Source organism: Antechinus flavipes, chromosome 3 (assembly GCF_016432865.1).
Source record: "Antechinus flavipes isolate AdamAnt ecotype Samford, QLD, Australia chromosome 3, AdamAnt_v2, whole genome shotgun sequence".
NCBI lineage: Eukaryota > Metazoa > Chordata > Mammalia > Dasyuromorphia > Dasyuridae > Antechinus > Antechinus flavipes.
In genome coordinates, this window is record NC_067400.1 from 563,870,576 (window position 1) to 563,884,738 (window position 14,163).

A 14,163-nucleotide genomic window follows, 5' to 3' on the forward strand; every position below is an offset into this window, starting at 1 on the left:
CAATGGATAAATGATGGACAGAAACAGCTATACCCAAAGAAGGAACACTGGGAAACGAATGTGAACTATTTGCATTTTTGATTTTCTTCCCGAGTTATTTTTTACCTTCTGAATCCAATTCTCCCTGTGCAACAGGAGAACTGTTCGGTTCTGCAAATATGTATTGTATCTAGGATATACTGCAACATATTTAACATATATAGGACTGCTTGCCATCTTGGGGGGGGGTAGAAAGAGGGAGGGGGAAAAAACGAAACATAAGCGAGTGCAAGGGATAATGTTGTAAAAAATTACCCTGGCATGGATTCTGTCAATACAAAGTTATTATTAAATAAAATAAAATTTAAATTAAAAAAAAAAGAAAGTTTTTACATAAACAAAACCAATATAGAATAAAGGCAAGAAATAGGGGAAGGACCATCTTTGTTTTTTTTGTTTTTTGGGTTTTTTAAAATAACTTTTTATTGATAGAACTCATGCCAGGGTAATTTTTTTTACAACATTATCCCTTGCATTCACTTCTATTCCAATTTTTCCCCTCCCTCCCTCCACCCCTTCCCCCAGATGGCAAGCAATCCTTTACATGTTGAATAGGTTACAGTATATCCTGGATACAATATACGTGTGCAGAACCGAACAGTTTTCTTGTTGCACAGGGAGACTTGAATTCAGAAGGTATAAATAACCCGGGAAGAAAAACAAAAATGCAAGTAGTTTATATTCATCTCCCAGTGTTCTTTCTCTGGGTGTAGCTGCTTCTGTCCATCTTTGATCAATTAAGGCTCTCTTTATCAAAGAGATCCACTTCCATCAGAATACATCCTCAAATAGTATCATTGTTGAGGCATATAATGATCTCCTTGTTCTGCTCATTTCACTTAGCATCAGTTCATGTAAGTCTCGCCAGTCCTCTCTGTATTCATCCTGCTGGTCATTCCTTAGGGGAAGGACCATCTTTGAAGGAATTTTCTCTGACAGAGCTCTCATTTCTAAAATAAATAGGGAATTGAGTCAGATTTACAACAATTAGGATACTCCCAAAGTGATAAATGATCAAAGGATACAAATAAACAATTCACAGAAGAAACCTAAGTTAATTAGCCATATAAAAATACTCTAAATCAATTGTAAAATATGTGATCTGTGGGCTTCATACAACCCCAAACAATTCTGATAATTGGGAAATATATAAAAAAAGAAATGAAAATATTTTAGAACATAGGTAATGTTAATATGTAGTTTTCTTGGCTTATATACAGACTGCAAAATTCCTTACATACAGTTCCTGTTTCTATTTGTGTTTGACACCACTGTTTTAAATCACTAATATTTAGAGAAATGTGAATTAAAACAACTGAGGTACCACGTACATCTTTCAGATTAGCTAATATGACCAAAGAAAGAAAACTACAAATGCTGGAGAAGGAGAGAAAAACTATTGTAACCTGTGGGAAAACAGGGGTTCAAATGCCTCATTGATAAAGATGTGAACGATCCAGCCATTCTGGAAAGAAATTTAGAAATATACCCCCAAACTTAATAAGTTATATATACCCTTTGAGTCAGTGATACCAGAATTAACCCATATCCTAAAGAGATCAAAGAAAAATGAAAAGAACCCAAATATACAAGGATCTTTATGGGTGGCTCTTTTTTGTGATAGCAAAAAATTGGAAACTGACGGGACCCCATCATTTGGGGGATAGATGAATGTGATATGGTATATGAACAAAATAGAATGTTATTGGGGTATTAAGAAATGCTGAAGGAGAAAGGAAAATCTGGGAATACTTGTATGAAGTGGTGGAAAAATAAAGTGAGCAGAACTAGAAGAATAATTTATACAATAATAGGAGTAATATGATGACAATTAACTTTGAAAAACTTAATAATTGATCAACACAGTTCCAAAGGACTCATGGTGAAACGAGCTATCACCTCCAGATACAGAGCAGATAGACTTAAATTGCAAATAGAAGCTTTTTTTCTCTTTCTCTGGCTCTGTCTTTCTGTGTGTGTGTCTCTTTCTGTGTCTCTGTCTTTTTCTGACTCTATATCTGTTTCTCTCCCTCTCAGACATATATAATGTGGGTAGTTGGGTAGCTAGATGGTGCAATGGATAGAGCACCAGTCCTGAAAACAGGAGAACCTGAGATCAAATCTGACCTCAGTTACACTTAACACCATAACTAGCTGTGTGATCACTTTAGTCACAATTGCTTTGGGAAAAAAATAATGTGGGAATTTGTTTTACATGACCATATGTATTTTTAATGAGTTTGTTTTTCTTGCCTTCTCAAAGGGTAGGAGAGGAAGTATAGGGAGGGAGAAAATTCAAAAGTGAAAATAAAACAAAAGTGAATTTTAAAAAAAGAGTTCAAGGCACAGTTGAGGAAGGTGAGACACTCTCCATAAGACACAGAAACAGAACTACTTGAGGGAAGAAGTTTTAAGGAGTGTGCATTTAAGGAGAAAAAAACTTGACTATGTATTCCAAAAAGTAGAATTAATCTGCAGAGAAGAACAGACCCTGGAGCAAAGATGAGCAAGCTGCCCAACAGAGCCCCTGCACCTCTGAGAGAATTAATACCACTACAATATTTCATGTGTGGTTTTTGTTTCAATTTAAAGTTGTCTTTATAGGATCAAAATGGGTCCATGATTTAGGCATAAAGAACGAGATTATAAATAAATTAGAGGAACATAGGATAGTTTATCTCTCAGACTTGTAGAGGAGGAAGAAATCTCTGACCAAAGATAAACTAGAGACCATTACTGATCACAAAATAGAAATTTTTGATTACATCAAATTAAAAAGCCTTTGTACAAACAAAACTCATGCAAACAAGATTAGAAGGGAAGCAAGAAACTGGGAAAACATCTTCACAGTCAAAGGTTCTGATAAAGGCCTCATTTCCAAAATATATAGAGAACTGACTCTAATTTATAAGAAATCAAGCCATTCTCCAATTGATAAATGGTCAAAAGATATGAACAGACAATTTTCAGAGGATGAAATTGAAACTATTACCACTCATATGAAAGAGTGTTCCAAATCATTATTGATCAGAGAAATGCAAATTAAGACAACTCTGAGATACCATTACACACCTGTCAGATTGGCTAAGATGACAGGAAAAAATAATGATGAATGTTGGAGGGGATGTGGGAAAACTGGGACACTAATGCATTGTTGGTGGAGTTGTGAACGAATCCAGCCATTCTGGAGAGCAATCTGGAATTACGCCCAAAAAATTACCAAATTGTGCATACCCTTTGATCCAGCAGTGTTACTTCTAGGCTTATATCCCAGAGAGATACTAAAGAAGGGCAAGGAACCTATATGTGCCAAAATGTTTGTGGCAGCCCTGTTTGTAGTGGCTAGAAGCTGGAAAATGAATGGATGCCCATCAATTGGAGAATGGTTGGGTAAATTGTGGTATATGAATGTTATGGAATATTATTGTTCTGTAAGAAATGACCAGCAGGATGAATACAGAGAGGCTTGGAGAGACCTACATGAACTGATGCTAAGTGAAATGAGCAGAACCAGGAGATCATTATATACCTCAACAACGATACTGTTTGCGGATGTATTCTGATGGAAGTGGATCTCTTTGATAAAGAGAGCTAATTCAGTTTCAATTGATCAAAGATGGACAGAACCAGCTACACCCAGAGAAAGAACACTGGGAAATGGATATAAACTGCTTGCATTTTTGTTTTTCTTCCCGGGTTATTTATACCTTCTGAATCCAATTCTCCCTGTGCAAGAAGAGAACTGTTCGGTTCTGCACACATATATTGTATCTAAGATATACTGTAACCTATTTAATATGTAAAGGACTGCTTGCCATCTGGGGGAAGGGGTAGAGGGAGGGAGGGGGAAAATCAGAACAGAAGTGAGTGCAAGGGATAATGCTGTAAAAAATTGCCCTGGCATGGGTTCTGTCAATAAAAAAGTTATTATAAAAAAAAATAAAGTTGTCTTTATTTATCTAATTGTAGCTTGTGCAAGCCAAGCCTCAGCTTACAGCTTTCTTCCCCTGGGAAGAAAGTAATAACTGAGGTAACACACAATAATTGTGTGAACTACTATAGGTATGATTATCCCCAGTTTGTGGAAAGAAAAGAATGGTAGATAGGTAATTTACTCTCCGTTCTCTGAACGTTTGAGTCAATACTGCACACGTAACATCTCAGTTGAAACTGCTCTCTCCAAAGTCACCAGGCTCTTAATTTACAAACTCAACATTTTCTCAGTCTTCATCCTCCTTGACTTCTCTGAGGGCTTTGACAACCTCCCCTGATTCCCCTTCTGCCCCTCTGACCACTCCTCAGGTTCTCAGGCTCCTTTGTCAGGTTGTCTTCCATATCATGACCTCTCACCATAGGTGCCTCCCAAGCTTCTGCTTTAGGCTATCTTCTGCGTTCCTCTAGTTCTTTCTTGCTTCGTGAACTCGAGTCCCATTAGTTGGAAATTCTATTTAGAAGAATTATAGCTCATTCATTAAACTAAACTAGGAACTTGCTATCACTCCAGTATCCACTTCTGCTTTATAGAGTTTCAAAGATTCATGTCCATTGTAGCTCTCATCTGTCAGGATCCTTCATGTTCTCATTCCAGCTGGGAAAATTATACTTCCTAGCAGCCCCCACTGCCAATAAGGAAATTATATCTATATAATTATTATATGACTATCTCATTTTAACTTTTCCTTATCTATTCTCATATAATTCTTTATCACCTTAGGCCCAGGTTACAGATTCATGAGTCATTCCAATCTCTATATTCTCCTCAAATCAAACCATTTTTCACATGCTGCTAGAGCAATTTTTCTAATATATAGATATATCACTCCTAAGTTCATGAAATAATAGTTAGAAACAAAAGGGAACTTCCCTTCTTCATAGATGAAATTAAAGTCCAAACCCAGAAGTGACTTGCCTGATGTCACAGTTGCAGAATTAGCATTCAAACCCACTCAAAACTGTTCAGTAGCTCCCAACTAATTACCAAACGAAATCCATCCTTCTTAGCTTGGCATTCAAGACTTTCTGTGATAATAATATTACTGATGTAACTGAAATAAGTCAGTCAACAAGCATTCATTAAGCACCTACTATGCACTATGCTGACTAGGGACACAAAGAAAGGCAAAAGATAGTGCCTGCCATTAAGATTCTTGAATTCTTTTTGTTTTTAATTTTTATTGAATTTTTTTTGTTTTAGCTGATAATTGAGAAAATAAAATTTATTCTATTCTGTAATTAATTTCATTTTTTATCACCACTGACATTTCTGGTAACCATTTAAGTCACTTTTCTTTCATTTGTTTTTGAATTAAGTTTGGAAGTTCAACTTCCCTGCTAATCACTATTCTTGTACCAGGAAAATCTGTTTTCCTTAAAAAATTCAGATGGATACCAGAGATCCTGGTCTGTATTTCTGAATCGCTAGCTATCCTTCAAAAAAACCTGGTTTTTTTTATCACTGTGACATTAACTAGCCATGCAGGCAGACACTACCAATAAGCTTTCTATAACAATAGGATGGAATGAGGATTTGTTGTTAGTTGAGTATTCCAAATTTCTAGTTAACCATATTATCCCCCATTGTTTGAGTTTGTAAGCAACCAAATTGTTTTCTCCATCTATGATGCTGCCTTCTAGTGTTTGGATATTCGTCCTTTTGTCCATAAAAATGATCTGTCACACACACCTCTCAGATTGGCTAAGATGACAGGAAAAGATAATGACAAATGTTGGAGGGGATGCAGGAAAACTGGACACTGATACATTGTTGGTGGATTTGTGAATGGATCCAACCATTCTGGAGAACAATTTGGAACTATTCCCAAAGGGCTACCAAACTGTGCATACCCTTTGATCAAGTAGTGTTACTATTGGGCTTATATCCCAAAGAGATTTTAAAGGAGGGAAAGGGACCTGTATGTGCAAAAATGTTTGTGGCAGCCCTGTTTGTAGTGGCAAGGAATTGGAAACTGAGTGGATACTCATCAGTTGGGGAATGGCTGAATAAGTTATGGTATATGAATGTCATGGAATATTATTGTTATACAATATTGATGTAATATTATTGTATTATTATTATAATTATATATAATATACCATAAATTATATATATAACTAATATTAGTATAATATTATTGTAAGAAATAATCAGCAGGATGGTTTCAGAGAGACCTGGAGAGACTTACATAAACTGACTGATGCTGAGTGAGATGAACAGAACCAGGAGATCATTATATACTTCAACAACAATACTATACGATGATCAATTCTGAGGGACGTGGCTCTCTTCAACAATGAGATGATTCAGACCAGTTCCAATGATCTTGTGATGAAGAGAGCCATCAACACCCAGAGAGAGGACTGTGGTAATTAAGTGTAGTTCACAACATAGCATTCTCACTCTTTTCCTTATTGCTTGCTTATATTTTATTCTGCTTCTTTTTTTTCTTGTTTGATTTGATTTTTCTTGTGCAGCATAATTGTGTAAATATGTATGCATATATTGGATTTAATATATATTTCTACCATGTTTAACAAAAAAAAGAGTGTAAAAAATGATCTGAGTCTTTATTCAGGGTTTTAGCTAGCTGAGGAATCTAAGACCTTTTTTACTGGTAAATTTGTGCTTTGATAATAAATTGATCATGTTCATACTTTGTGCCTCAGTTTACCTTAATTTCAATCACAACATAATTTTTCCCTTGTATCCTCTTGAAAGTTATTGTCTCATATAATGAAAAATATTCTTAAAAGAAAAAAATAAAGAAGAGAAAAACAACAATCAGTAAAATTGGCCAATGCATCAAAAACAATGAAAATAAATTAAATGTTTGTATGAAAATTATTACAAAGGAATGGAGAAAAGAGAGTACAGTCTAATGGAAGAGACAGTATGTAAGTAGATCTGTATTAGATATGGAAGGTTGACTGTACTACACATGAAGGTACCTTCAGAAGGAGATGGGGATTGCAGATGGACTGAGAGAAGCAACCTGAGGAAGGCTGGATTTAAGATGAAGATTAAAGCTAGGAAGTGAAGAGAGCGATACACTTCAGGCATAGAAAATCCAGTATAAAGGGAGATGGGGTATTGTGTTCAAAGAACTTTGAGTAGACTGCACACACAGGGCAATGGTTTTGTGTCTCCTGTGTGGCTAATGCACAATACAATACATGCACAAGCCATGAGATGGCACTCTAAGATCAAACTGCACCAGCTCATTCATTAGTACATGTGTTAACAAGACCTGATCTAGTCATTCTGTAGCCATCAGCTTAATGCCAGCTGAATTTGAATGACTGCCACATAATCATCTATCTTAGATTTTACGATAGAAGTATAATAAACTCGTTTCCCCAGAAAAATATAACTAACTTGGCTCATTGCCATCCCTTTGTCTTTTTCCATAAAGTGACCCTCAAAGGACTTCTCCCTCATATTAAAGAACATTTTCAGAAGCAAAATTAAAAAGCAAGAAGTACAAGAATAAGATTTCATGGCAATAAGACTGTTCCTGGACAAAGCCTGAAATCTTGAAGTCTGTACTTCCATCCTTTCCTTTATTCTCCTTCACGCTGTGATTAGAAAACAGTTGTCCACAAATTAAAGGTTTGGTTGAGCTTTGTTTGTTCTCTTGATGTCAAGGGAGAAGAGAAAATAAAGCCATCTCACCCAATCCAGATTCTTTGATACTCTGTGTGACACTGCTATCAATTGATCCTATGACATGATTATGACACCATGGGCAATGGAAGATGGAAGTATCAACATCCTCTGAACCCCTTGAAACTTGCAAGATACTCTTCCAGCCAAAATGGGAGAGTAGGAGAGCCATGGCTGAAGCAAAAAGGGAGACTTCTCCCACCATCCCAGTTGATTCCTTCCCAGATAATATCTCTAGAATGCAAAATATGCAGTAATTTCTGGATCTCAGTACATTCATAATTTTCTGATAATTTATAAACAATCTCTGGAGCGCAATCAAGTTTCCTCAGCTTATCCAAACAGGATTCTTGGACAGTCATTCCAGTTCAACAGTCTTTTAGTGCTTAATCTGAAGCTTCCAAGTGATTGATTGATTGAGAAATTCTCGTCTAATTAAAGTATCAAGCTAAAATTGGGTGGGGTGCTTTCAATCCCCTCCATGTGGACCCCTCAGTTTTCATATTTTCTGTCCTCAGCAAATGTGCCTGAGGGTGTTTGGCAAAGGTCAAAGCTTTTATAACTCCTGAGTAACTTGAAGAGTTTGCATTTCCATTTTGAATGTCTTCCCCAGTGCCTTGTACCAAGGAATATCTGAAAAAATTGGCTTGCCACAGTCCAAGTTAAATCCATCATATTCTTCCACGCTTCCAAATATATGGTCGTACAAACCCATATCACTTTTACAAAGACCACATTGGATTTTTGCTTGAAGAAAGGGCTTTCCCCAACCCCAAAAAGAAAAAGAAAAATCAATTATCTTAGAAATTCTCTTTATGTAATTCTCTGAACATGGAAGATGGAGAGTCTCCCCATGGGGATTAGAGATTTAAAATGACTTGAAATCAGCATTTCATCCTTCAGGTCAGAAAATAAATCAATCTAAACTGATGCTTGTGTAGTAACAGGTGTTCACTGGCCCCAGGACACCTGAGTCCTCAGCTTCTATTTCTCTTACAAAATAGCCATTATATTCTGGGTTCAGTCAGGTACCAAGTGCTAGAACAAAATTGACACTGTTTTCTGTAAAACTGAGGCAGTTAATAATTTTTTCTAACCACTTTGATTTGCTCAAGCTTTCCTATTCTCCAGAGGCCGGACTGATCTGGGAATCAGTATCAACCAAAAAAGAGACAAACTGAGCATTTCTTAAGCTGGGCACATCAGAAATTCCTTGCAGTACCCATTTGCTGAACCCAGAACTTCCCTCCCTATATTACAGAATCATTTCAGATTCATACTGATCCCCAGTCCACTGACAAAACCTGATATGGCCACAAGAACCTTTTGAAAAACAGCCAGCCCAGAGATAATTTGATCAGACCATTATGCAATTATTCCTCCCACCCTCTGACTTTTGATTTCAAAACACTATGCAATTATACCCATGTCCACCTAGTGATTTTTATCGTTATAACCCCTGCAGCCCATCCTGAGCTTAAATTCCAATTGTGTTCCCATGTATGTATAGATATATAATATATAGATATATATGCCTTCTTAGGAGGAATAAACTCATGAATTTAACCTAATGCTTTCTTAGACTGAACTCTGGAAAAAGATTGACAGAAGGTTGGAAGGAAAGAAAGAAGACAAAAACAAATATTTATGAATTATTATAGTATGCTTTAAGCACATTTTAGGGATGTAAACTTCATACTACTGTGAGAAATAAGTATTTTTCTCTTATATTTAATAATTAATTATTGAATTAGGACAAAAGGTTTTCCTCCTTTTCTCCTTCCTCATTTGGAAATCAATCAAAATTTCTCTTAAAGATATATCTAGGCCAAGATATAATCAAACAGTTTTAAAAAATTCTAAGTTTAGTTTCATTGTATTTGCTCTGACAAGTCCTTGGGAAAATGTTGATTTTCCTCTTATCAAGACAGTGATATGGAAATTGTCCTAAGTCAAGTACCCAGAAATAGCCCACTTTCTATTTGATTAAATAATCTGAGGTAATTAGGCATCCCTCAAGAACATCTCTTCTTTCAAGGAAATATAAACTATCATTAAGGGTCTTTGGTTTAAGAAAGAAGATCAAACGACCATCCTTTGATTAATACCTGCTGGCCTTATTAATAAAATGATTAAATTACCCAGAAACTTGGTCTCTTGGAACTTTTTAATAGTTACACTTCTATCAGTATTGTACAGGATTAAATAATATAGCAAATATAAGTATTTGAACATCCAATGTATCAACAAATGGAAAAGTCTGTAAAAATTATCTCAAAAAGAACTAATTTAGTTGTTAAACATGCCAGGAAAAAAAAAAGATTGCTTCCAATGCAGTTTATAGTGAAGAAATTTTAAATGACATTTTTCCTAGCAGTTTTAGGGTGCCATCCAACAATGAAATTCCAAATAGATCTAGTTTCTTATTAATCTGAGAGGCCCAATAGATATCCTGGGCTGATGTCATGGACCTCTTTGAGAATGAAGGACAAACAACAGCAGTCACGGCACCATAACTGAGGCTTTCTGTAAATTATTATTGGTTAACAATGAGAGATTCTTAGTTCTTATCCTTCTAAAATTGGGGAGGGGGTATCTTACCTTCAACAAGAAGAATTCTTGACCAAAGGGAGTGTCCCAAAGTGATTTTCTCCCCCTTTAGTCTCCATGACTGTCCTAGGAGTCTGGGCCAGAGTCAAATACGAGTGTATTTATCCTTATTTACTCTGTTAATTTCTGATTTATAGGAGTTGTTCTTTGCTTCTGAAACTTCCCTTCTTGAGCTTCATTTACACACTCTGGCCTATGACCCCAGCACTATTTTTAATCTTCTTTGCACTTCTCCACCATGCCCAGAGCCCAATTCCTTTCTTTCCCTTTTTCCTCTCCAGCTTTTTAGCTTCTTTTTGTATGGGATCTTCTCCAGAAGGTTTTAAGCTCCATAAAAACCAGGACTGTCTTTCTTTTTATTTGTGTTTTCTTAGCACAATCTCATGGGCAGCCAGGTGGGGCTGTGGAAAGAGTCTGGGACCTGGAGTCAGGAAGACTCATTTTTCTGAATTCAAATCAGCCTCCAGATACTTCCTAGTTGTGTGACCTTGGCTAAATCACTTCACCCTGTTTGCCTCAGTTTCCTCATCTGTAAAACGAGCTGAAAAAGGAAATGGCAAACCATTTCAATATATTTGCCAAGAAAACCTTGAGTCACGAAGAGTGGACAACAACAAGAGTACATTTTCTACCATGTAATAGGTAATAAATGTACCCTATGAAGTGATTGCTGCTGACAACCCAAACCATCCTCAGGATTATAGAGAAAACTATTTCATAAGAATCTTTTCCATTGATGACTGAAAATCATGGAATCCAATAGTGACTATAGAATAAAAATCAAGCATGAGTCAAAGAAATACTTGACAAGTATAAATTGGTGACTGCGTGTTTCTAATTGTTATACCTACAGGTATAACATATGTAGGTGTATATATGTATATACACACACATATGTAAGTATATAACTATTTCATCATTTTACAGATGAGGGAAACAGACTCAGGAAAGTTGCTAGACCTTAAGGATTCCACCTAAATAGCATCTGTTGCCTTTGTGTCCTTCTCTTATCAAATGAAATCCTATTTATAAAGCACTTTGTACATATTACTTAATATAAGCTCCCAATTATATTCATATGTGGTATGCTATTTAATTAGAACATGTGCCTAGGACTTAGTAAGCACTTAAATGCTTATTATCTCTCCCACTCCTCTCTCTCCACATACATGGAAAAAACCCTTAGTTCAAGCCCCCTCCTAAATGCATTCCTGGCTGCCATCCTCCCCTTCTCCAATGCATTCCCCACACAGATGCACTTATTAGAATCTAAGCATTCCCTTGTCACACACGCTTTTGCTCACTAACCTCCAATGATCTCCTTTTGCCTCTAGGATGAAAGCATAAATCCATCTTAGCGTTTCAAGCCCATCACCCTGTAGCTCCAACCCATCTCTATGGGTGGGGTGTTTGGGGAGTTGAGGGAAGACTAGTGTCTCTGGTGAGAGGACTAGCCAAGCCCTTTTCATGAGTGCTCCCCACCTTTGGTGCCCACCTGGCAGCCAGTTTTCACCCGTGTCTCTAAGAAGCTGTATCATGTGCAGCAGTCATACCCCAGTAAACCGTTCCAACAGAGGCTAACCCGGGTTGAGTGTAACTTACAGGTCTCCAACGCATGGGTGAGTTAGGGGGTGTCTACCCCAAGCATGTAAAGATTTCCTAGACAGAATAATTGTATGTAAATAATTTATTCCAATCAGACATGAAGGCAATTGAAGAGAATTTAGAACTTGCTAGACATTAAAGACACCAAGATCATCCAAGGCATCCCAAGCCATTGATAGCTATCTTGACTTTCTCCAAGTTTTCTCTTAAGATCTTTAGAATTGAGAGACTTACATGAACTGATGCTGAGTGAAATGAGCAGGACCAGATCATTATATACTTCAACAACAATACTATATGATGATCAATTCTGATGGACCTGGCCCTCTTCAACAATGAGATGAACCAAATCAGTTACAATAGAGCAGTAATGAACTGAACCAGAGAAAGAACTCTGGGAGATGACTATGAACCACTACATAGAATTCCCAATCCCTCTATTTTTGCCCACCTGCATTTCTGATTTCCTTCTCAGGTTAATTGTACACTATTTCAAAGTCCAATTCCTTTTGTACAGCAAAATAACTTTATGGATATGTATACATATATTGTATTTAACATATACTTAAACATATTTAACATGTATTGGTCAACCTGCCATCTCGGGGAAGGGGTGAGAGAAAGGAGGGGGAAAATTGGAACAAAAGGTTTTGCAATTGTCAATGCTGAAAAATTACCATGCATATATCTTGAAAATAAAAAGCTATAATAAAAAGAAAGAAATAAATAAAATTTTTGCATCAATATTCAAAAAAAAGATCTTTAGAATTGCTCATTTGTTCTTCCTTTTCAATTTGATTTTTCTTGTGCAGCAAGATAATTGTAATTTAAATATGTATATTTATATTTGATTTACATATATATTTACCATGTTTTTTAAAATAAATTTTTAATTAAAGCTTTTTATTTTTCAAAACATATGCATGGACAATTCTTTAACATTAGCCCTTGCAAAACCTTGTGTTCCAACTTTCCCTCCCTTCCCCCATGCTTTCCCCTAGATGGAAAGTAGTCTAATATATGTTAAACATGGTAGAAATATACGTTAAATTTAATATATGCTATATTTTCCATGTTTAACATATATTGGATTACTTGCTATCTAGGGGAGGGGGTGGGAATTGGATGTGACAGATAATGAAAAATTTTCATTGCATATTTTTTGAAAATAAAAAGTTTCAGTAAAATAAGAAATAAATAAAAAAGAATTGATTGTATGACATGGAAGACAATGGCACAGGGCTGCCCAGCATGGCGCGCCCTCATCAGAGAAGGTGCTCTGTTCTATGAACAAAGCAGAAGTGAATTAGCTCAGAAGAAATTCAAGATGCGTAAAGTTAGAGAGCACTCCAGATATTCACATGCACTATTTGTACCTGACTTGCGGCACATCATTCCGAGCTCATATCCTGATTAGCCACAGTTGGACACTCTGTAACTCTACTCTAGCATGGTGATGCCTTTTGGTCTTCTACCAGAATAGAGACAACAACCAACTTTTGTCTTACCCATTGGGCTCCTTTGACTGTGGAATAGAGAGTGAGGTTAATGACTGCTGGCAACTGCCTCACTTCAATCCAATTTATGTTCGCTTCAAAAGACATCCCCCATACCATTTTACCATTGTTATCTACCTCAAAGTTCTGTGGTGACCAAAAAAGTGACAAAGCAAAGGTGTGGGTACACTGGGAGATATAGTTACAGCCCTGCACACAGGCAGCCCAGGCCATAAAGTTGTCTCACTGGACTGAAGCAGCAGTGGGATTCAGCAAGACCTGGGTGTCTGAGCAGCCCTTTTTAAAGTGTCACACAGCTCACGTCCAAACTTGAAGGAAGGAGCTAGACAAGGTGCCCTAAAAGTTGCCTGCTTCCCCTAACCTAAAATTGGTCTGCTTATTGTGGCAGGTGAGGATCCTACCCTGAGATTGAGACAAACAAAAAATGTTCAGTGACATTTCTGTTCCAAAGGTTTCATGTGCACCAAACTTTTGGTAGAACTCATGTTAGTCTGATCAACCACAGTCACTAACAATATACATTGATCCTTACTTAGTGATGTCATTTTGCTAAAAGGACAACAACCAGTCTCTATGGGTTCATTTCATATAATTCCACTTCAGGTACATCATGTTACAATCAAAATGTTCTATTTGTTGTTCCTCGAATGCAGCTGCTGTTTCCCACATTTGTTCCTTTGAACAGATTGCCCTCTCCCATGAATTACCCAACCTCTTATAATTCTCAGATTT